The sequence below is a fragment of the Buteo buteo genome, chromosome 23 (assembly GCF_964188355.1).
Source record: "Buteo buteo chromosome 23, bButBut1.hap1.1, whole genome shotgun sequence".
NCBI lineage: Eukaryota > Metazoa > Chordata > Aves > Accipitriformes > Accipitridae > Buteo > Buteo buteo.
This window is the reverse complement of record NC_134193.1, coordinates 9504164-9525245: the sequence shown is the minus strand read 5'-3', so window position 1 is coordinate 9525245 and position 21082 is coordinate 9504164.

The following is a 21082-nucleotide window of genomic DNA, read 5'->3' as shown; positions in this document are numbered from 1 at the left end:
TTCTCAGCAGAGCCTCTTTCGGAAAAGGCAAACGTCCGGCTCCTTGTCCCACAAGGAAGGTGCCAGCCCTGAAAGCTCTTGCTGCTCTTCACTGTCCCCGTGCACCCTATCCACAGGCACAACAGCACTGGGGATCTGTGCTTGCCCAGGAATGGTACACCTCACGGTGTTCGTTCTCGGCATTGCAATTTTCCGAAAAGGCAAACGTCCGGCTCCTTGTCCCACAAGGAAGGTGCCAGCCCTGAAAGCTCTTGCTGCTCTTCACTGTCCCCGTGCACCCTATCCACAGGCACAACAGCACTGGGGATCTGTGCTTGCCCAGGAACGGTACACCTCACGGTGTTCGTTCTCAGCAGAGCCTCTTTCGGAAAAGGCAAACGTCCGGCTCCTTCTCCCACAAGGAAGGTGCCAGCCCTGAAAGCTCTTGCTGCTCTTCACTGTCCCCGTGCACCCTATCCACAGGCACAACAGCACTGGGGATCTGTGCTTAGACAGAAACGGTACACCTCACGGTGTTCGTTCTCAGCAGAGCCTCTTTCCGAAAAGGCAAACGTCCGGCTCCTTGTCCCACAAGGAAGGTGCCAGCCCTGAAAGCTCTTGCTGCTCTTCACTGTCCCCGTGCACCCTATCCACAGGCACAACAGCACTGGGGATCTGTGCTTGCCCACAGGCTGCACATCTCACGGCGCTTGTACTCAGCAGAGCCTCTTTCCGAAAAGGCAAACGTCCGGCTCCTTGTCCCACAAGGAAGGTGCCAGCCCTGAAAGCTCTTGCTGCTCTTCACTGTCCCCGTGCACCCTATCCACAGGCACAACAGCACTGGGGATCTGTGCTTGCCCACAGGCTGCACATCTCACGGCGCTTGTACTCGGCAGACGCTCCTTTCGAAAAGGCAAACGTCCGGCTCCTTGTCCCACAAGGAAGGTGCCAGCCCTGAAAGCTCTTGCTGCTCTTCACTGTTCCCGTGCAGCCTATGCACAGGCACAACAGCACTGGGGATCTGTACTTAGACAGGAACGGTACACCTCACGGTGTTCGTTCTCAGCAGAACCTCTTTCCGAAAAGGCAAACATCCGGCTCCTTGTCCCACAAGGAAGGTGCCAGCCCAGAAAGCTCTTGCTGCTCTTCACTGTCCCCGTGCACCCTATCCACAGGCACAACAGCTTTGGGAATCTGTACTTAGACAGGAACGGTACACCTCACGGTGTTCGTTCTCAGCAGAGCCTCTTACCGAAAAGGCAAACGTCCGGCTCCTTGTCCCACAAGGAAGGTGCCAGCCCTGAAAGCTCTTGCTGCTCTTCACTGTCCCCGGGCACCCTATGCACAGGCACAACAGCACTGGGGATCTGTGCTTGCACAGGAACGGTACACCTCACGGTGTTCTTTCTCAGCAGAGCCTCTTTCCGAAAAGGCAAACATCCGGCTCCTTGTCCCACAAGGAAGGTGCCAGCCCTGAAAGCTCTTGCTGCTCTTCACTGTCCCCGTGCACCCTATCCACAGGCACAACAGCACTGGGGATCTGTGCTTGCCCAGGAACGATACACCTCACGGTGTTCATTCTCGGCATTGCAATTTTCCGAAAAGGCAAACGTCCGGCTCCTTGTCCCACAAGGAAGGTGCCAGCCCAGAAAGCTCTTGCTGCTCTTCACTGTCCCCGTGCACCCTATCCACAGGCACAACAGCACTGGGGATCTGTGCTTGCCCAGGAACGATACACCTCACGGTGTTCGTTCTCAGAAGAGCCTCTTACCGAAAAGGCAAACGTCCGGCTCCTTGTCCCACAAGGAAGGTGCCAGCCCTGAAAGCTCTTGCTGCTCTTCACTGTCCCCGTGCACCCTATCCACAGGCACAACAGCTTTGGGAATCTGTACTTAGACAGGAACGGTACACCTCACGGTGTTCGTTCTCAGCAGAGCCTCTTACCGAAAAGGCAAACGTCCGGCTCCTTGTCCCACAAGGAAGGTGCCAGCCCTGAAAGCTCTTGCTGCTCTTCACTGTCCCCGGGCACCCTATCCACAGGCACAACAGCACTGGGGATCTGTGCTTGCACAGGAACGGTACACCTCACGGTGTTCGTTCTCAGCAGAGCCTCTTACCGAAAAGGCAAACATCCGGCTCCTTGTCCCACAAGGAAGGTGCCAGCCCTGAAAGCTCTTGCTGCTCTTCACTGTCCCCGTGCACCCTATCCACAGGCACAACAGCACTGGGGATCTGTGCTTGCCCAGGAACGGTACACCTCACGGTGTTCGTTCTCGGCATTGCAATTCTCCGAAAAGGCAAACGTCCGGCTCCTTGTCCCACAAGGAAGGTGCCAGCCCAGAAAGCTCTTGCTGCTCTTCACTGTCCCCGTGCAGCCTATGCACAGGCACAACAGCACTGGGGATCTGTGCTTGCCCAGGAACGATACACCTCACGGTGTTCGTTCTCAGCAGAGCCTCTTACCTAAAAGGCAAACGTCCGGCTCCTTCTCCCACAAGGAAGGTGCCAGCCCTGAAAGCTCTTGCTGCTCTTCACTGTCCCCGTGCACCCTATCCACAGGCACAACAGCTTTGGGAATCTGTACTTAGACAGGAACGGTACACCTCACGGTGTTCGTTCTCAGCAGAGCCTCTTACCGAAAAGGCAAACGTCCGGCTCCTTGTCCCACAAGGAAGGTGCCAGCCCTGAAAGCTCTTGCTGCTCTTCACTGTTCCCGTGCAGCCTATGCACAGGCACAACAGCACTGGGGATCTGTGCTTGCCCAGGAACGGTACACCTCACGGTGTTCGTTCTCAGCAGAGCCTCTTACCTAAAAGGCAAACGTCCGGCTCCTTGTCCCACAAGGAAGGTGCCAGCCCTGAAAGCTCTTGCTGCTCTTCACTGTCCCCGTGCAGCCTATGCACAGGCACAACAGCACTGGGGATCTGTGCTTGCCCACAGGCTGCACATCTCACGGCGCTTGTACTCGGCAGACGCTCCTTTCGAAAAGGCAAACGTCCGGCTCCTTGTCCCACAAGGAAGGTGCCAGCCCAGAAAGCTCTTGCTGCTCTTCACTGTCCCCGTGCACCCTATCCACAGGCACAACAGCACTGGGGATCTGTGCTTAGACAGGAACGGTACACCTCACGGTGTTCGTTCTCAGCAGAGCCTCTTTCCGAAAAGGCAAACGTCCGGCTCCTTGTCCCACAAGGAAGGTGCCAGCCCTGAAAGCTCTTGCTGCTCTTCACTGTCCCCGTGCAGCCTATGCACAGGCACAACAGCACTGGGGATCTGTGCTTGCCCACAGGCTGCACATCTCACGGCGCTTGTACTCAGCAGACGCTCCTTCCGAAAAGGCAAACGTCCGGCTCCTTGTCCCACAAGGAAGGTGCCAGCCCTGAAAGCTCTTGCTGCTCTTCACTGTCCCCGTGCAGCCTATCCACAGGCACAACAGCACTGGGGATCTGTGCTTGCCCAGGAACGGTACACCTCACGGTGTTCGTTCTCGGCATTGCAATTTTCCGAAAAGGCAAACGTCCGGCTTCTTGTCCCACAAGGAAGGTGCCAGCCCTGAAAGCTCTTGCTGCTCTTCACTGTCCCCGTGCAGCCTATGCACAGGCACAACAGCAGTGGGGATCTGTGCTTGCCCAGGAACGGTACACCTCACGGTGTTCGTTCTCAGCAGAACCTCTTTCCGAAAAGGCAAACGTCCGGCTCCTTGTCCCACAAGGAAGGTGCCAGCCCTGAAAGCTCTTGCTGCTCTTCACTGTCCCCGTGCACCCTATCCACAGGCACAACAGCACTGGGGATCTGTGCTTGCCCACAGGCTGCACATCTCACGGCGCTTGTATTCGGCAGACGCTCCTTCCGAAAAGGCAAACGTCCGGCTCCTTGTCCCACAAGGAAGGTGCCAGCCCTGAAAGCTCTTGCTGCTCTTCACTGTCCCCGTGCACCCTATCCACAGGCACAACAGCACTGGGGATCTGTGCTTGCCCACAGGCTGCACATCTCACGGCGCTTGTACTCGGCAGACGCTCCTTTCGAAAAGGCAAACGTCCGGCTCCTTGTCCCACAAGGAAGGTGCCAGCCCTGAAAGCTCTTGCTGCTCTTCACTGTTCCCGTGCAGCCTATGCACAGGCACAACAGCACTGGGGATCTGTGCTTGCCCAGGAACGGTACACCTTACGGTGTTCGTTCTCAGCAGAGCCTCTTACCGAAAAGGCAAACGTCCGGCTCCTTGTCCCACAAGGAAGGTGCCAGCCCTGAAAGCTCTTGCTGCTCTTCACTGTCCCCGTGCACCCTATCCACAGGCACAACAGCACTGGGGATCTGTACTTAGACAGGAACGGTACACCTCACGGTGTTCGTTCTCAGCAGAACCTCTTTCCGATAAGGCAAACATCCGGCTCCTTGTCCCACAAGGAAGGTGCCAGCCCTGAAAGCTCTTGCTGCTTTTCACTGTCCCCGTGCACCCTATCCACAGGCACAACAGCACTGGGGATCTGTGCTTGCCCAGGAACGGTACACCTCACGGTGTTCATTCTCGGCATTGCAATTTTCCGAAAAGGCAAACGTCCGGCTCCTTGTCCCACAAGGAAGGTGCCAGCCCAGAAAGCTCTTGCTGCTCTTCACTGTCCCCGTGCACCCTATCCACAGGCACAACAGCTTTGGGAATCTGTACTTAGACAGGAACGGTACACCTCACGGTGTTCGTTCTCAGCAGAGCCTCTTACCGAAAAGGCAAACGTCCGGCTCCTTGTCCCACAAGGAAGGTGCCAGCCCTGAAAGCTCTTGCTGCTCTTCACTGTCCCCGGGCACCCTATCCACAGGCACAACAGCACTGGGGATCTGTGCTTGCACAGGAACGGTACAACTCACGGTGTTCTTTCTCAGCAGAGCCTCTTTCCGAAAAGGCAAACATCCGGCTCCTTGTCCCACAAGGAAGGTGCCAGCCCTGAAAGCTCTTGCTGCTCTTCACTGTCCCCGTGCAGCCTATGCACAGGCACAACAGCACTGGGGATCTGTGCTTGCCCAGGAACGGTACACCTCACGGTGTTCATTCTCGGCATTGCAATTTTCCGAAAAGGCAAACGTCCGGCTCCTTGTCCCACAAGGAAGGTGCCAGCCCAGAAAGCTCTTGCTGCTCTTCACTGTCCCCGTGCACCCTATCCACAGGCACAACAGCACTGGGGATCTGTGCTTGCCCAGGAACGATACACCTCACGGTGTTCGTTCTCAGAAGAGCCTCTTACCGAAAAGGCAAACGTCCGGCTCCTTGTCCCACAAGGAAGGTGCCAGCCCTGAAAGCTCTTGCTGCTCTTCACTGTCCCCGTGCACCCTATCCACAGGCACAACAGCTTTGGGAATCTGTACTTAGACAGGAACGGTACACCTCACGGTGTTCGTTCTCAGCAGAGCCTCTTACCGAAAAGGCAAACGTCCGGCTCCTTGTCCCACAAGGAAGGTGCCAGCCCTGAAAGCTCTTGCTGCTCTTCACTGTCCCCGGGCACCCTATCCACAGGCACAACAGCACTGGGGATCTGTGCTTGCACAGGAACGGTACACCTCACGGTGTTCGTTCTCAGCAGAGCCTCTTACCGAAAAGGCAAACATCCGGCTCCTTGTCCCACAAGGAAGGTGCCAGCCCTGAAAGCTCTTGCTGCTCTTCACTGTCCCCGTGCACCCTATCCACAGGCACAACAGCACTGGGGATCTGTGCTTGCCCAGGAACGGTACACCTCACGGTGTTCGTTCTCAGCAGAGCCTCTTACCTAAAAGGCAAACGTCCGGCTCCTTGTCCCACAAGGAAGGTGCCAGCCCTGAAAGCTCTTGCTGCTCTTCACTGTCCCCGGGCACCCTATCCACAGGCACAACAGCACTGGGGATCTGTGCTTGCCCACAGGCTGCACATCTCACGGCGCTTGTACTCGGCAGACGCTCCTTTCGAAAAGGCAAACGTCCGGCTCCTTGTCCCACAAGGAAGGTGCCAGCCCTGAAAGCTCTTGCTGCTCTTCACTGTCCCCGGGCACCCTATCCACAGGCACAACAGCACTGGGGATCTGTGCTTAGACAGGAACGGTACACCTCACGGTGTTCGTTCTCAGCAGAGCCTCTTTCCGAAAAGGCAAACGTCCGGCTCCTTGTCCCACAAGGAAGGTGCCAGCCCTGAAAGCTCTTGCTGCTCTTCACTGTCCCCGTGCAGCCTATACACAGGCACAACAGCACTGGGGATCTGTGCTTGCCCAGGAACGATACACCTCACGGTGTTCGTTCTCAGCAGAGCCTCTTTCCGAAAAGGCAAACGTCCGGCTCCTTGTCCCACAAGGAAGGTGCCAGCCCTGAAAGCTCTTGCTGCTCTTCACTGTTCCCGTGCAGCCTATCCACAGGCACAACAGCACTGGGAATCTGTACTTAGACAGGAACGGTACACCTCACGGTGTTCGTTCTCAGCAGAGCCTCTTACCGAAAAGGCAAACGTCCGGCTCCTTGTCCCACAAGGAAGGTGCCAGCCCTGAAAGCTCTTGCTGCTCTTCACTGTCCCCGTGCACCCTATCCACAGGCACAAAAGCTTTGGGAATCTGTACTTAGACAGGAACGGTACACCTCACGGTGTTCGTTCTCAGCAGAGCCTCTTACCGAAAAGGCAAACGTCCGGCTCCTTGTCCCACAAGGAAGGTGCCAGCCCTGAAAGCTCTTGCTGCTCTTCACTGTTCCCGTGCAGCCTATGCACAGGCACAACAGCACTGGGGATCTGTGCTTGCCCAGGAATGGTACACCTCACGGTGTTCGTTCTCAGCAGAGCCTCTTACCGAAAAGGCAAACGTCCGGCTCCTTGTCCCACAAGGAAGGTGCCAGCCCTGAAAGCTCTTGCTGCTCTTCACTGTCCCCGGGCACCCTATCCACAGGCACAACAGCACTGGGGATCTGTGCTTGCCCACAGGCTGCACATCTCACGGCGCTTGTACTCGGCAGACGCTCCTTTCCGAAAAGGCAAACGTCCGGCTCCTTGTCCCACAAGGAAGGTGCCAGCCCTGAAAGCTCTTGCTGCTCTTCACTGTCCCCGTGCACCCTATCCACAGGCACAACAGCACTGGGGATCTGTGCTTAGACAGGAACGGTACACCTCACGGTGTTCGTTCTCAGCAGAGCCTCTTTCCGAAAAGGCAAACGTCCGGCTCCTTGTCCCACAAGGAAGGTGCCAGCCCTGAAAGCTCTTGCTGCTCTTCACTGTCCCCGTGCAGCCTATACACAGGCACAACAGCACTGGGGATCTGTGCTTGCCCACAGGCTGCACAACTCACGGCGCTTGTACTCAGCAGAGCCTCTTTCCGAAAAGGCAAACGTCCGGCTCCTTGTCCCACAAGGAAGGTGCCAGCCCTGAAAGCTCTTGCTGCTCTTCACTGTCCCCGTGCACCCTATCCACAGGCACAAAAGCTTTGGGAATCTTTACTTAGACAGGAACGGTACACCTCACGGTGTTCGTTCTCAGCAGAGCCTCTTTCCGAAAAGGCAAACGTCCGGCTCCTTGTCCCACAAGGAAGGTGCCAGCCCTGAAAGCTCTTGCTGCTCTTCACTGTCCCCGTGCACCCTATCCACAGGCACAACAGCACTGGGGATCTGTGCTTGCCCACAGGCTGCACATCTCACGGCGCTTGTACTCGGCAGACGCTCCTTCCGAAAAGGCAAACGTCTGGCTCCTTGTCCCACAAGGAAGGTGCCAGCCCTGAAAGCTCTTGCTGCTCTTCACTGTCCCCGTGCAGCCTATCCACAGGCACAACAGCACTGGGGATCTGTGCTTGCCCAGGAACGGTACACCTCACGGTGTTCGTTCTCGGCATTGCAATTTTCCGAAAAGGCAAACGTCCAGCTCCTTGTCCCACAAGGAAGGTGCCAGCCCAGAAAGCTCTTGCTGGTCTTCACTGTCCCCGTGCAGCCTATGCACAGGCACAACAGCACTGGGGATCTGTGCTTGCCCAGGAACGGTACAACTCACGGTGTTCGTTCTCAGCAGAGCCTCTTTACCTAAAAGGCAAACGTCCGGCTCCTTGTCCCACAAGGAAGGTGCCAGCCCTGAAAGCTCTTGCTGCTCTTCACTGTCCCCGTGCACCCTATCCACAGGCACAACAGCACTGGGGATCTGTACTTAGACAGGAACGGTACACCTCACGGTGTTCGTTCTCAGCAGAACCTCTTTCCGAAAAGGCAAACATCCGGCTCCTTGTCCCACAAGGAAGGTGCCAGCCCTGAAAGCTCTTGCTGCTTTTCACTGTCCCCGTGCACCCTATCCACAGGCACAACAGCAGTGGGGATCTGTGCTTGCCCAGGAACGGTACACCTCACGGTGTTCATTCTCGGCATTGCAATTTTCCGAAAAGGCAAACGTCCGGCTCCTTGTCCCACAAGGAAGGTGCCAGCCCAGAAAGCTCTTGCTGCTCTTCACTGTCCCCGTGCACCCTATCCACAGGCACAACAGCTTTGGGAATCTGTACTTAGACAGGAACGGTACACCTCACGGTGTTCGTTCTCAGCAGAGCCTCTTACCGAAAAGGCAAACGTCCGGCTCCTTGTCCCACAAGGAAGGTGCCAGCCCTGAAAGCTCTTGCTGCTCTTCACTGTCCCCGGGCACCCTATCCACAGGCACAACAGCACTGGGGATCTGTGCTTGCACATGAACGGTACAACTCACGGTGTTCTTTCTCAGCAGAGCCTCTTTCCGAAAAGGCAAACATCCGGCTCCTTGTCCCACAAGGAAGGTGCCAGCCCTGAAAGCTCTTGCTGCTCTTCACTGTCCCCGTGCACCCTATCCACAGGCACAACAGCACTGGGGATCTGTGCTTGCCCAGGAACGGTACACCTCACGGTGTTCATTCTCGGCATTGCAATTTTCCGAAAAGGCAAACGTCCGGCTCCTTGTCCCACAAGGAAGGTGCCAGCCCAGAAAGCTCTTGCTGCTCTTCACTGTCCCCGTGCACCCTATCCACAGGCACAACAGCACTGGGGATCTGTGCTTGCCCAGGAACGATACACCTCACGGTGTTCGTTCTCAGAAGAGCCTCTTACCGAAAAGGCAAACGTCCGGCTCCTTGTCCCACAAGGAAGGTGCCAGCCCTGAAAGCTCTTGCTGCTCTTCACTGTCCCCGTGCACCCTATCCACAGGCACAACAGCTTTGGGAATCTGTACTTAGACAGGAACGGTACACCTCACGGTGTTCGTTCTCAGCAGAGCCTCTTACCGAAAAGGCAAACGTCCGGCTCCTTGTCCCACAAGGAAGGTGCCAGCCCTGAAAGCTCTTGCTGCTCTTCACTGTCCCCGGGCACCCTATCCACAGGCACAACAGCACTGGGGATCTGTGCTTGCACAGGAACGGTACACCTCACGGTGTTCGTTCTCAGCAGAGCCTCTTACCGAAAAGGCAAACATCCGGCTCCTTGTCCCACAAGGAAGGTGCCAGCCCTGAAAGCTCTTGCTGCTCTTCACTGTCCCCGTGCACCCTATCCACAGGCACAACAGCACTGGGGATCTGTGCTTGCCCAGGAACGGTACACCTCACGGTGTTCGTTCTCAGCAGAGCCTCTTACCTAAAAGGCAAACGTCCGGCTCCTTGTCCCACAAGGAAGGTGCCAGCCCTGAAAGCTCTTGCTGCTCTTCACTGTCCCCGTGCAGCCTATGCACAGGCACAACAGCACTGGGGATCTGTGCTTGCCCACAGGCTGCACATCTCACGGCGCTTGTACTCGGCAGACGCTCCTTTCGAAAAGGCAAACGTCCGGCTCCTTGTCCCACAAGGAAGGTGCCAGCCCTGAAAGCTCTTGCTGCTCTTCACTGTCCCCGTGCACCCTATCCACAGGCACAACAGCACTGGGGATCTGTGCTTAGACAGGAACGGTACACCTCACGGTGTTCGTTCTCAGCAGAGCCTCTTTCCGAAAAGGCAAACGTCCGGCTCCTTGTCCCACAAGGAAGGTGCCAGCCCTGAAAGCTCTTGCTGCTCTTCACTGTCCCCGTGCAGCCTATACACAGGCACAACAGCACTGGGGATCTGTGCTTGCCCAGGAACGATACACCTCACGGTGTTCGTTCTCAGCAGAGCCTCTTACCTAAAAGGCAAACGTCCGGCTCCTTGTCCCACAAGGAAGGTGCCAGCCCTGAAAGCTCTTGCTGCTCTTCACTGTTCCCGTGCAGCCTATCCACAGGCACAACAGCACTGGGAATCTGTACTTAGACAGGAACGGTACACCTCACGGTGTTCGTTCTCAGCAGAGCCTCTTACCGAAAAGGCAAACGTCCGGCTCCTTCTCCCACAAGGAAGGTGCCAGCCCTGAAAGCTCTTGCTGCTCTTCACTGTCCCCGTGCACCCTATCCACAGGCACAACAGCACTGGGGATCTGTACTTAGACAGGAACGGTACACCTCACGGTGTTCGTTCTCAGCAGAACCTCTTTCCGAAAAGGCAAACATCCGGCTCCTTGTCCCACAAGGAAGGTGCCAGCCCTGAAAGCTCTTGCTGCTCTTCACTGTCCCCGTGCACCCTATCCACAGGCACAACAGCACTGGGGATCTGTGCTTGCCCAGGAACGGTACACCTCACGGTGTTCGTTCTCAGCAGAGCCTCTTTCGGAAAAGGCAAACGTCCGGCTCCTTCTCCCACAAGGAAGGTGCCAGCCCTGAAAGCTCTTGCTGCTCTTCACTGTCCCCGTGCACCCTATCCACAGGCACAACAGCACTGGGGATCTGTGCTTAGACAGAAACGGTACACCTCACGGTGTTCGTTCTCAGCAGAGCCTCTTTCCGAAAAGGCAAACGTCCGGCTCCTTGTCCCACAAGGAAGGTGCCAGCCCTGAAAGCTCTTGCTGCTCTTCACTGTCCCCGTGCACCCTATCCACAGGCACAACAGCACTGGGGATCTGTGCTTGCCCACAGGCTGCACATCTCACGGCGCTTGTACTCAGCAGAGCCTCTTTCCGAAAAGGCAAACGTCCGGCTCCTTGTCCCACAAGGAAGGTGCCAGCCCTGAAAGCTCTTGCTGCTCTTCACTGTCCCCGGGCACCCTATCCACAGGCACAACAGCACTGGGGATCTGTACTTAGACAGGAACGGTACACCTCACGGTGTTCGTTCTCAGCAGAGCCTCTTTCCGAAAAGGCAAACGTCCGGCTCCTTGTCCCACAAGGAAGGTGCCAGCCCTGAAAGCTCTTGCTGCTCTTCACTGTCCCCGTGCACCCTATCCACAGGCACAACAGCACTGGGGATCTGTGCTTGCCCACAGGCTGCACATCTCACGGTGCTTGTACTCGGCAGACGCTCCTTCCGAAAAGGCAAACGTCCGGCTCCTTGTCCCACAAGGAAGGTGCCAGCCCTGAAAGCTCTTGCTGCTCTTCACTGTCCCCGTGCACCCTATCCACAGGCACAACAGCACTGGGGATCTGTGCTTAGACAGAAACGGTACACCTCACGGTGTTCGTTCTCGGCATTGCAATTTTCCGAAAAGGCAAACGTCCGGCTCCTTGTCCCACAAGGAAGGTGCCAGCCCTGAAAGCTCTTGCTGCTCTTCACTGTCCCCGTGCAGCCTATGCACAGGCACAACAGCACTGGGGATCTGTGCTTGCCCAGGAACGGTACACCTCACGGTGTTCGTTCTCAGCAGAGCCTCTTACCTAAAAGGCAAACGTCCGGCTCCTTCTCCCACAAGGAAGGTGCCAGCCCTGAAAGCTCTTGCTGCTCTTCACTGTCCCCGGGCACCCTATCCACAGGCACAACAGCACTGGGGATCTGTACTTAGACAGGAACGGTACACCTCACGGTGTTCGTTCTCAGCAGAGCCTCTTACCGAAAAGGCAAACGTCCGGCTCCTTGTCCCACAAGGAAGGTGCCAGCCCTGAAAGCTCTTGCTGCTCTTCACTGTCCCCGTGCACCCTATCCACAGGCACAACAGCACTGGGGATCTGTGCTTGCCCACAGGCTGCACATCTCACGGCGCTTGTACTCGGCAGACGCACCTTCCGAAAAGGCAAACGTCCGGCTCCTTGTCCCACAAGGAAGGTGCCAGCCCTGAAAGCTCTTGCTGCTCTTCACTGTCCCCGTGCAGCCTATCCACAGGCACAACAGCACTGGGGATCTGTGCTTAGACAGGAACGGTACACCTCACGGTGTTCTTTCTCAGCAGAGCCTCTTTCCGAAAAGGCAAACGTCCGGCTCCTTGTCCCACAAGGAAGTTGCCAGCCCTGAAAGCTCTTGCTGCTCTTCACTGTCCCTGTGCACCCTATCCACAGGCACAACAGCACTGGGGATCTGTGCTTGCCCACAGGCTGCACATCTCACGGCGCTTGTACTCGGCAGACGCTCCTTTCGAAAAGGCAAACGTCCGGCTCCTTGTCCCACAAGGAAGGTGCCAGCCCTGAAAGCTCTTGCTGCTCTTCACTGTCCCCGTGCACCCTATCCACAGGCACAACAGCACTGGGGATCTGTGCTTAGACAGGAACGGTACACCTCACGGTGTTCGTTCTCAGCAGAGCCTCTTACCGAAAAGGCAAACGTCCGGCTCCTTGTCCCACAAGGAAGGTGCCAGCCCTGAAAGCTCTTGCTGCTCTTCACTGTCCCCGGGCACCCTATCCACAGGCACAACAGCACTGGGGATCTGTGCTTGCCCACAGGCTGCACATCTCACGGCGCTTGTACTCGGCAGACGCTCCTTCCGAAAAGGCAAACGTCCGGCTCCTTGTCCCACAAGGAAGGTGCCAGCCCTGAAAGCTCTTGCTGCTCTTCACTGTCCCCGTGCACCCTATCCACAGGCACAACAGCACTGGGGATCTGTGCTTGCCCAGGAACGGTACACCTCACGGTGTTCGTTCTCAGCAGAACCTCTTTCCGAAAAGGCAAACGTCCGGCTCCTTGTCCCACAAGGAAGGTGCCAGCCCTGAAAGCTCTTGCTGCTCTTCACTGTCCCCGTGCACCCTATCCACAGGCACAACAGCACTGGGGATCTGTACTTAGACAGGAACGGTACACCTCACGGTGTTTGTTCTCAGCAGAACCTCTTTCCGAAAAGGCAAACATCCGGCTCCTTGTCCCACAAGGAAGGTGCCGGCCCTGAAAGCTCTTGCTGCTCTTCACTGTCCCCGTGCACCCTATCCACAGGCACAACAGCACTGGGGATCTGTGCTTGCCCAGGAACGGTACACCTCACGGTGTTCGTTCTCAGCAGAGCCTCTTACCTAAAAGGCAAACGTCCGGCTCCTTCTCCCACAAGGAAGGTGCCAGCCCTGAAAGCTCTTGCTGCTCTTCACTGTCCCCGTGCACCCTATCCACAGGCACAACAGCTTTGGGAATCTGTACTTAGACAGGAACGGTACACCTCACGGTGTTCGTTCTCAGCAGAGCCTCTTACCGAAAAGGCAAACGTCCGGCTCCTTGTCCCACAAGGAAGGTGCCAGCCCTGAAAGCTCTTGCTGCTCTTCACTGTTCCCGTGCAGCCTATGCACAGGCACAACAGCACTGGGGATCTGTGCTTGCCCAGGAACGGTACACCTCACGGTGTTCGTTCTCAGCAGAGCCTCTTACCGAAAAGGCAAACGTCCGGCTCCTTGTCCCACAAGGAAGGTGCCAGCCCTGAAAGCTCTTGCTGCTCTTCACTGTCCCCGTGCACCCTATCCACAGGCACAACAGCACTGGGGATCTGTGCTTAGACAGAAACGGTACACCTCACGGTGTTCGTTCTCGGCATTGCAATTTTCCGAAAAGGCAAACGTCCGGCTCCTTGTCCCACAAGGAAGGTGCCAGCCCTGAAAGCTCTTGCTGCTCTTCACTGTCCCCGTGCAGCCTATGCACAGGCACAACAGCACTGGGGATCTGTGCTTGCCCAGGAACGGTACACCTCACGGTGTTCGTTCTCAGCAGAGCCTCTTACCTAAAAGGCAAACGTCCGGCTCCTTCTCCCACAAGGAAGGTGCCAGCCCTGAAAGCTCTTGCTGCTCTTCACTGTCCCCGGGCACCCTATCCACAGGCACAACAGCACTGGGGATCTGTACTTAGACAGGAACGGTACACCTCACGGTGTTCGTTCTCAGCAGAGCCTCTTACCGAAAAGGCAAACGTCCGGCTCCTTGTCCCACAAGGAAGGTGCCAGCCCTGAAAGCTCTTGCTGCTCTTCACTGTCCCCGTGCACCCTATCCACAGGCACAACAGCACTGGGGATCTGTGCTTGCCCACAGGCTGCACATCTCACGGCGCTTGTACTCGGCAGACGCACCTTCCGAAAAGGCAAACGTCCGGCTCCTTGTCCCACAAGGAAGGTGCCAGCCCTGAAAGCTCTTGCTGCTCTTCACTGTCCCCGTGCAGCCTATCCACAGGCACAACAGCACTGGGGATCTGTGCTTAGACAGGAACGGTACACCTCACGGTGTTCTTTCTCAGCAGAGCCTCTTTCCGAAAAGGCAAACGTCCGGCTCCTTGTCCCACAAGGAAGTTGCCAGCCCTGAAAGCTCTTGCTGCTCTTCACTGTCCCTGTGCACCCTATCCACAGGCACAACAGCACTGGGGATCTGTGCTTGCCCACAGGCTGCACATCTCACGGCGCTTGTACTCGGCAGACGCTCCTTTCGAAAAGGCAAACGTCCGGCTCCTTGTCCCACAAGGAAGGTGCCAGCCCTGAAAGCTCTTGCTGCTCTTCACTGTCCCCGTGCACCCTATCCACAGGCACAACAGCACTGGGGATCTGTGCTTAGACAGGAACGGTACACCTCACGGTGTTCGTTCTCAGCAGAGCCTCTTACCGAAAAGGCAAACGTCCGGCTCCTTGTCCCACAAGGAAGGTGCCAGCCCTGAAAGCTCTTGCTGCTCTTCACTGTCCCCGGGCACCCTATCCACAGGCACAACAGCACTGGGGATCTGTGCTTGCCCACAGGCTGCACATCTCACGGCGCTTGTACTCGGCAGACGCTCCTTCCGAAAAGGCAAACGTCCGGCTCCTTGTCCCACAAGGAAGGTGCCAGCCCTGAAAGCTCTTGCTGCTCTTCACTGTCCCCGTGCACCCTATCCACAGGCACAACAGCACTGGGGATCTGTGCTTGCCCAGGAACGGTACACCTCACGGTGTTCGTTCTCAGCAGAACCTCTTTCCGAAAAGGCAAACGTCCGGCTCCTTGTCCCACAAGGAAGGTGCCAGCCCTGAAAGCTCTTGCTGCTCTTCACTGTCCCCGTGCACCCTATCCACAGGCACAACAGCACTGGGGATCTGTATTTAGACAGGAACGGTACACCTCACGGTGTTTGTTCTCAGCAGAACCTCTTTCCGAAAAGGCAAACATCCGGCTCCTTGTCCCACAAGGAAGGTGCCGGCCCTGAAAGCACTTGCTGCTCTTCACTGTCCCCGTGCACCCTATCCACAGGCACAACAGCACTGGGGATCTGTGCTTGCCCAGGAACGGTACACCTCACGGTGTTCGTTCTCAGCAGAGCCTCTTACCTAAAAGGCAAACGTCCGGCTCCTTCTCCCACAAGGAAGGTGCCAGCCCTGAAAGCTCTTGCTGCTCTTCACTGTCCCCGTGCACCCTATCCACAGGCACAACAGCTTTGGGAATCTGTACTTAGACAGGAACGGTACACCTCACGGTGTTCGTTCTCAGCAGAGCCTCTTACCGAAAAGGCAAACGTCCGGCTCCTTGTCCCACAAGGAAGGTGCCAGCCCTGAAAGCTCTTGCTGCTCTTCACTGTTCCCGTGCAGCCTATGCACAGGCACAACAGCACTGGGGATCTGTGCTTGCCCAGGAACGGTACACCTCACGGTGTTCGTTCTCAGCAGAGCCTCTTACCGAAAAGGCAAACGTCCGGCTCCTTGTCCCACAAGGAAGGTGCCAGCCCTGAAAGCTCTTGCTGCTCTTCACTGTCCCCGGGCACCCTATCCACAGGCACAACAGCACTGGGGATCTGTGCTTGCCCACAGGCTGCACATCTCACGGCGCTTGTACTCGGCAGACGCTCCTTTCCGAAAAGGCAAACGTCCGGCTCCTTGTCCCACAAGGAAGGTGCCAGCCCTGAAAGCTCTTGCTGCTCTTCACTGTCCCCGTGCACCCTATCCACAGGCACAACAGCACTGGGGATCTGTGCTTAGACAGGAACGGTACACCTCACGGTGTTCGTTCTCAGCAGAGCCTCTTTCCGAAAAGGCAAACATCCGGCTCCTTGTCCCACAAGGAAGGTGCCAGCCCTGAAAGCTCTTGCTGCTCTTCACTGTCCCCGTGCAGCCTATGCACAGGCACAACAGCACTGGGGATCTGTGCTTGCCCACAGGCTGCACAACTCACGGCGCTTGTACTCAGCAGAGCCTCTTTCCGAAAAGGCAAACGTCCGGCTCCTTGTCCCACAAGGAAGGTGCCAGCCCTGAAAGCTCTTGCTGCTCTTTACTGTCCCCGTGCACCCTATCCACAGGCACAAAAGCTTTGGGAATCTGTAATTAGACAGGAACGGTACACCTCACGGTGTTCGTTCTCAGCAGAGCCTCTTTCCGAAAAGGCAAACGTCCGGCTCCTTGTCCCACAAGGAAGGTGCCAGCCCTGAAAGCTCTTGCTGCTCTTCACTGTCCCCGTGCACCCTATCCACAGGCACAACAGCACTGGGGATCTGTGCTTGCCCACAGGCTGCACATCTCACGGCGCTTGTACTCGGCAGACGCTCCTTCCGAAAAGGCAAACGTCTGGCTCCTTGTCCCACAAGGAAGGTGCCAGCCCTGAAAGCTCTTGCTGCTCTTCACTGTCCCCGGGCACCCTATCCACAGGCACAACAGCACTGGGGATCTGTGCTTGCCCACAGGCTGCACATCTCACGGCGCTTGTACTCGGCAGACGCTCCTTCCGAAAAGGCAAACGTCCGGCTCCTTGTCCCACAAGGAAGGTGCCAGCCCTGAAAGCTCTTGCTGCTCTTCACTGTCCCCGTGCACCCTATCCACAGGCACAACAGCACTGGGGATCTGTGCTTGCCCAGGAACGGTACACCTCACGGTGTTCGTTCTCAGCAGAACCTCTTTCCGAAAAGGCAAACGTCCGGCTCCTTGTCCCACAAGGAAGGTGCCAGCCCTGAAAGCTCTTGCTGCTCTTCACTGTCCCCGTGCACCCTATCCACAGGCACAACAGCACTGGGGATCTGTACTTAGACAGGAACGGTACACCTCACGGTGTTTGTTCTCAGCAGAACCTCTTTCCGAAAAGGCAAACATCCGGCTCCTTGTCCCACAAGGAAGGTGCCGGCCCTGAAAGCTCTTGCTGCTCTTCACTGTCCCCGTGCACCCTATCCACAGGCACAACAGCACTGGGGATCTGTGCTTGCCCAGGAACGGTACACCTCACGGTGTTCGTTCTCAGCAGAGCCTCTTACCTAAAAGGCAAACGTCCGGCTCCTTGTCCCACAAGGAAGGTGCCAGCCCTGAAAGCTCTTGCTGCTCTTCACTGTCCCCGTGCACCCTATCCACAGGCACAACAGCTTTGGGAATCTGTACTTAGACAGGAACGGTACACCTCACGGTGTTCGTTCTCAGCAGAGCCTCTTACCGAAAAGGCAAACGTCCGGCTCCTTGTCCCACAAGGAAGGTGCCAGCCCTGAAAGCTCTTGCTGCTCTTCACTGTTCCCGTGCAGCCTATGCACAGGCACAACAGCACTGGGGATCTGTGCTTGCCCAGGAACGGTACACCTCACGGTGTTCGTTCTCAGCAGAGCCTCTTACCGAAAAGGCAAACGTCCGGCTCCTTGTCCCACAAGGAAGGTGCCAGCCCTGAAAGCTCTTGCTGCTCTTCACTGTCCCCGGGCACCCTATCCACAGGCACAACAGCACTGGGGATCTGTGCTTGCCCACAGGCTGCACATCTCACGGCGCTTGTACTCGGCAGACGCTCCTTTCCGAAAAGGCAAACGTCCGGCTCCTTGTCCCACAAGGAAGGTGCCAGCCCTGAAAGCTCTTGCTGCTCTTCACTGTCCCCGTGCACCCTATCCACAGGCACAACAGCACTGGGGATCTGTGCTTAGACAGGAACGGTACACCTCACGGTGTTCGTTCTCAGCAGAGCCTCTTTCCGAAAAGGCAAACGTCCGGCTCCTTGTCCCACAAGGAAGGTGCCAGCCCTGAAAGCTCTTGCTGCTCTTCACTGTCCCCGTGCAGCCTATGCACAGGCACAACAGCACTGGGGATCTGTGCTTGCCCACAGGCTGCACAACTCACGGCGCTTGTACTCAGCAGAGCCTCTTTCCGAAAAGGCAAACGTCCGGCTCCTTGTCCCACAAGGAAGGTGCCAGCCCTGAAAGCTCTTGCTGCTCTTCACTGTCCCCGTGCACCCTATCCACAGGCACAACAGCTTTGGGAATCTTTACTTAGACAGGAACGGTACACCTCACGGTGTTCGTTCTCAGCAGAGCCTCTTTCCGAAAAGGCAAACGTCCGGCTCCTTGTCCCACAAGGAAGGTGCCAGCCCTGAAAGCTCTTGCTGCTCTTCACTGTCCCCGTGCACCCTATCCACAGGCACAACAGCACTGGGGATCTGTGCTTGCCCACAGGCTGCACATCTCACGGCGCTTGTACTCGGCAGACGCTCCTTCCGAAAAGGCAAACGTCTGGCTCCTTGTCCCACAAGGAAGGTGCCAGCCCTGAAAGCTCTTGCTGCTCTTCACTGTCCCCGTGCAGCCTATGCACAGGCACAACAGCACTGGGGATCTGTGCTTGCCCAGGAACGGTACACCTCACGGTGTTCGTTCTCGGCATTGCAATTTTCCGAAAAGGCAAACGTCCAGCTCCTTGTCCCACAAGGAAGGTGCCAGCCCAGAAAGCTCTTGCTGGTCTTCACTGTCCCCGTGCAGCCTATGCACAGGCACAACAGCACTGGGGATCTGTGCTTGCCCAGGAACGGTACAACTCACGGTGTTCGTTCTCAGCAGAGCCTCTTTACCTAAAAGGCAAACGTCCGGCTCCTTGTCCCACAAGGAAGGTGCCAGCCCTGAAAGCTCTTGCTGCTCTTCACTGTCCCCGTGCACCCTATCCACAGGCACAACAGCACTGGGGATCTGTGCTTGCCCACAGGCTGCACATCTCACGGCGCTTGTACTCGGCAGACGCTCCTTCCGAAAAGGCAAACGTCCGGCTCCTTGTCCCACAAGGAAGGTGCCAGCCCTGAAAGCTCTTGCTGCTCTTCACTGTCCCCGTGCACCCTATCCACAGGCACAACAGCACTGGGGATCTGTGCTTGCCCTCAGGATGCACATGTCACGGCGCTTGTACTCGGCAGACGCTCCTTTCGAAAAGGCAAACGTCCGGCTCCTTGTCCCACAAGGAAGGTGCCAGCCCTGAAAGCTCTTGCTGCTCTTCACTGTCCCCGGGCACCCTATCCACAGGCACAACAGCACTGGGGATCTGTGCTTGCCCAGGAACGGTACACCTCACGGTGTTCGTTCTCAGCAGAGTCTCTTACCGAAAAGGCAAACGTCCGGCTCCTTGTCCCACAAGGAAGGTGCCAGCCCTGAAAGCTCTTGCTGCTCTTCACTGTCCCCGGGCACCCTATCCACAGGCACAACAGCACTGGGGATCTGTACTTAGACAGGAACGGTACACCTCACGGTGTTCGTTCTCAGCAGAGCCTCTTTCCGAAAAGGCAAACGTCCGGCTCCTTGTCCCACAAGGAAGGTGCCAGCCCTGAAAGCTCTTGCTGCTCTTCACTGTCCCCGTGCACCCTATCCACAGGCACAACAGCACTGGGGATCTGTGCTTGCCCAGGAACGGTACACCTCACGGTGTTCGTTCTCGGCATTGCAATTTTCCGAAAAGGCAAACGTCCGGCTCCTTGTCCCACAAGGAAGGTGCCAGCCCAGAAAGCTCTTGCTGCTCTTCACTGTCCCCGTGCACCCTATGCACAGGCACAACAGCACTGGGGATCTGTGCTTGCCCAGGAACGATACACCTCATGGTGTTCGTTCTCAGCAGAGCCTCTTACCTAAAAGGCAAACGTCCGGCTCCTTGTCCCACAAGGAAGGTGCCAGCCCTGAAAGCTCTTGCTGCTCTTCACTGTCCCCGTGCACCCTATCCACAGGCACAACAGCTTTGGGAATCTGTACTTAGACAGGAACGGTACACCTCACGGTGTTCGTTCTCAGCAGAGCCTCTTACCGAAAAGGCAAACGTCCGGCTCCTTGTCCCACAAGGAAGGTGCCAGCCCAGAAAGCTCTTGCTGCTCTTCACTGTCCCCGTGCACCCTATCCACAGGCACAACAGCACTGGGGATCTGTGCTTGCCCAGGAACGGTACACCTCACGGTGTTCGTTCTCAGCAGAGCCTCTTACCTAAAAGGCAAACGTCCGGCTCCTTCTCCCACAAGGAAGGTGCCAGCCCTGAAAGCTCTTGCTGCTCTTCACTGTCCCCGTGCACCCTATCCACAGGCACAACAGCTTTGGGAATCTGTACTTAGACAGGAACGGTACACCTCACGGTGTTCGTTCTCAGCAGAGCCTCTTACCGAAAAGGCAAACGTCCGGCTCCTTGTCCCACAAGGAAGGTGCCAGCCCTGAAAGCTCTTGCTGCTCTTCACTGTTCCCGTGCAGCCTATGCACAGGCACAACAGCACTGGGGATCTGTGCTTGCCCAGGAACGGTACACCTCACGGTGTTCGTTCTCAGCAGAGCCTCTTACCGAAAAGGCAAACGTCCGGCTCCTTGTCCCACAAGGAAGGTGCCAGCCCTGAAAGCTCTTGCTGCTCTTCACTGTCCCCGGGCACCCTATGCACAGGCACAACAGCACTGGGGATCTGTGCTTGCCCACAGGCTGCACATCTCACGGCGCTTGTACTCGGCAGACGCTCCTTTCCGAAAAGGCAAACGTCCGGCTCCTTGTCCCACAAGGAAGGTGCCAGCCCTGAAAGCTCTTGCTGCTCTTCACTGTCCCCGTGCACCCTATCCACAGGCACAACAGCACTGGGGATCTGTGCTTAGACAGGAACGGTACACCTCACGGTGTTCGTTCTCAGCAGAGCCTCTTTCCGAAAAGGCAAACGTCCGGCTCCTTGTCCCACAAGGAAGGTGCCAGCCCTGAAAGCTCTTGCTGCTCTTCACTGTCCCCGTGCAGCCTATGCACAGGCACAACAGCACTGGGGATCTGTGCTT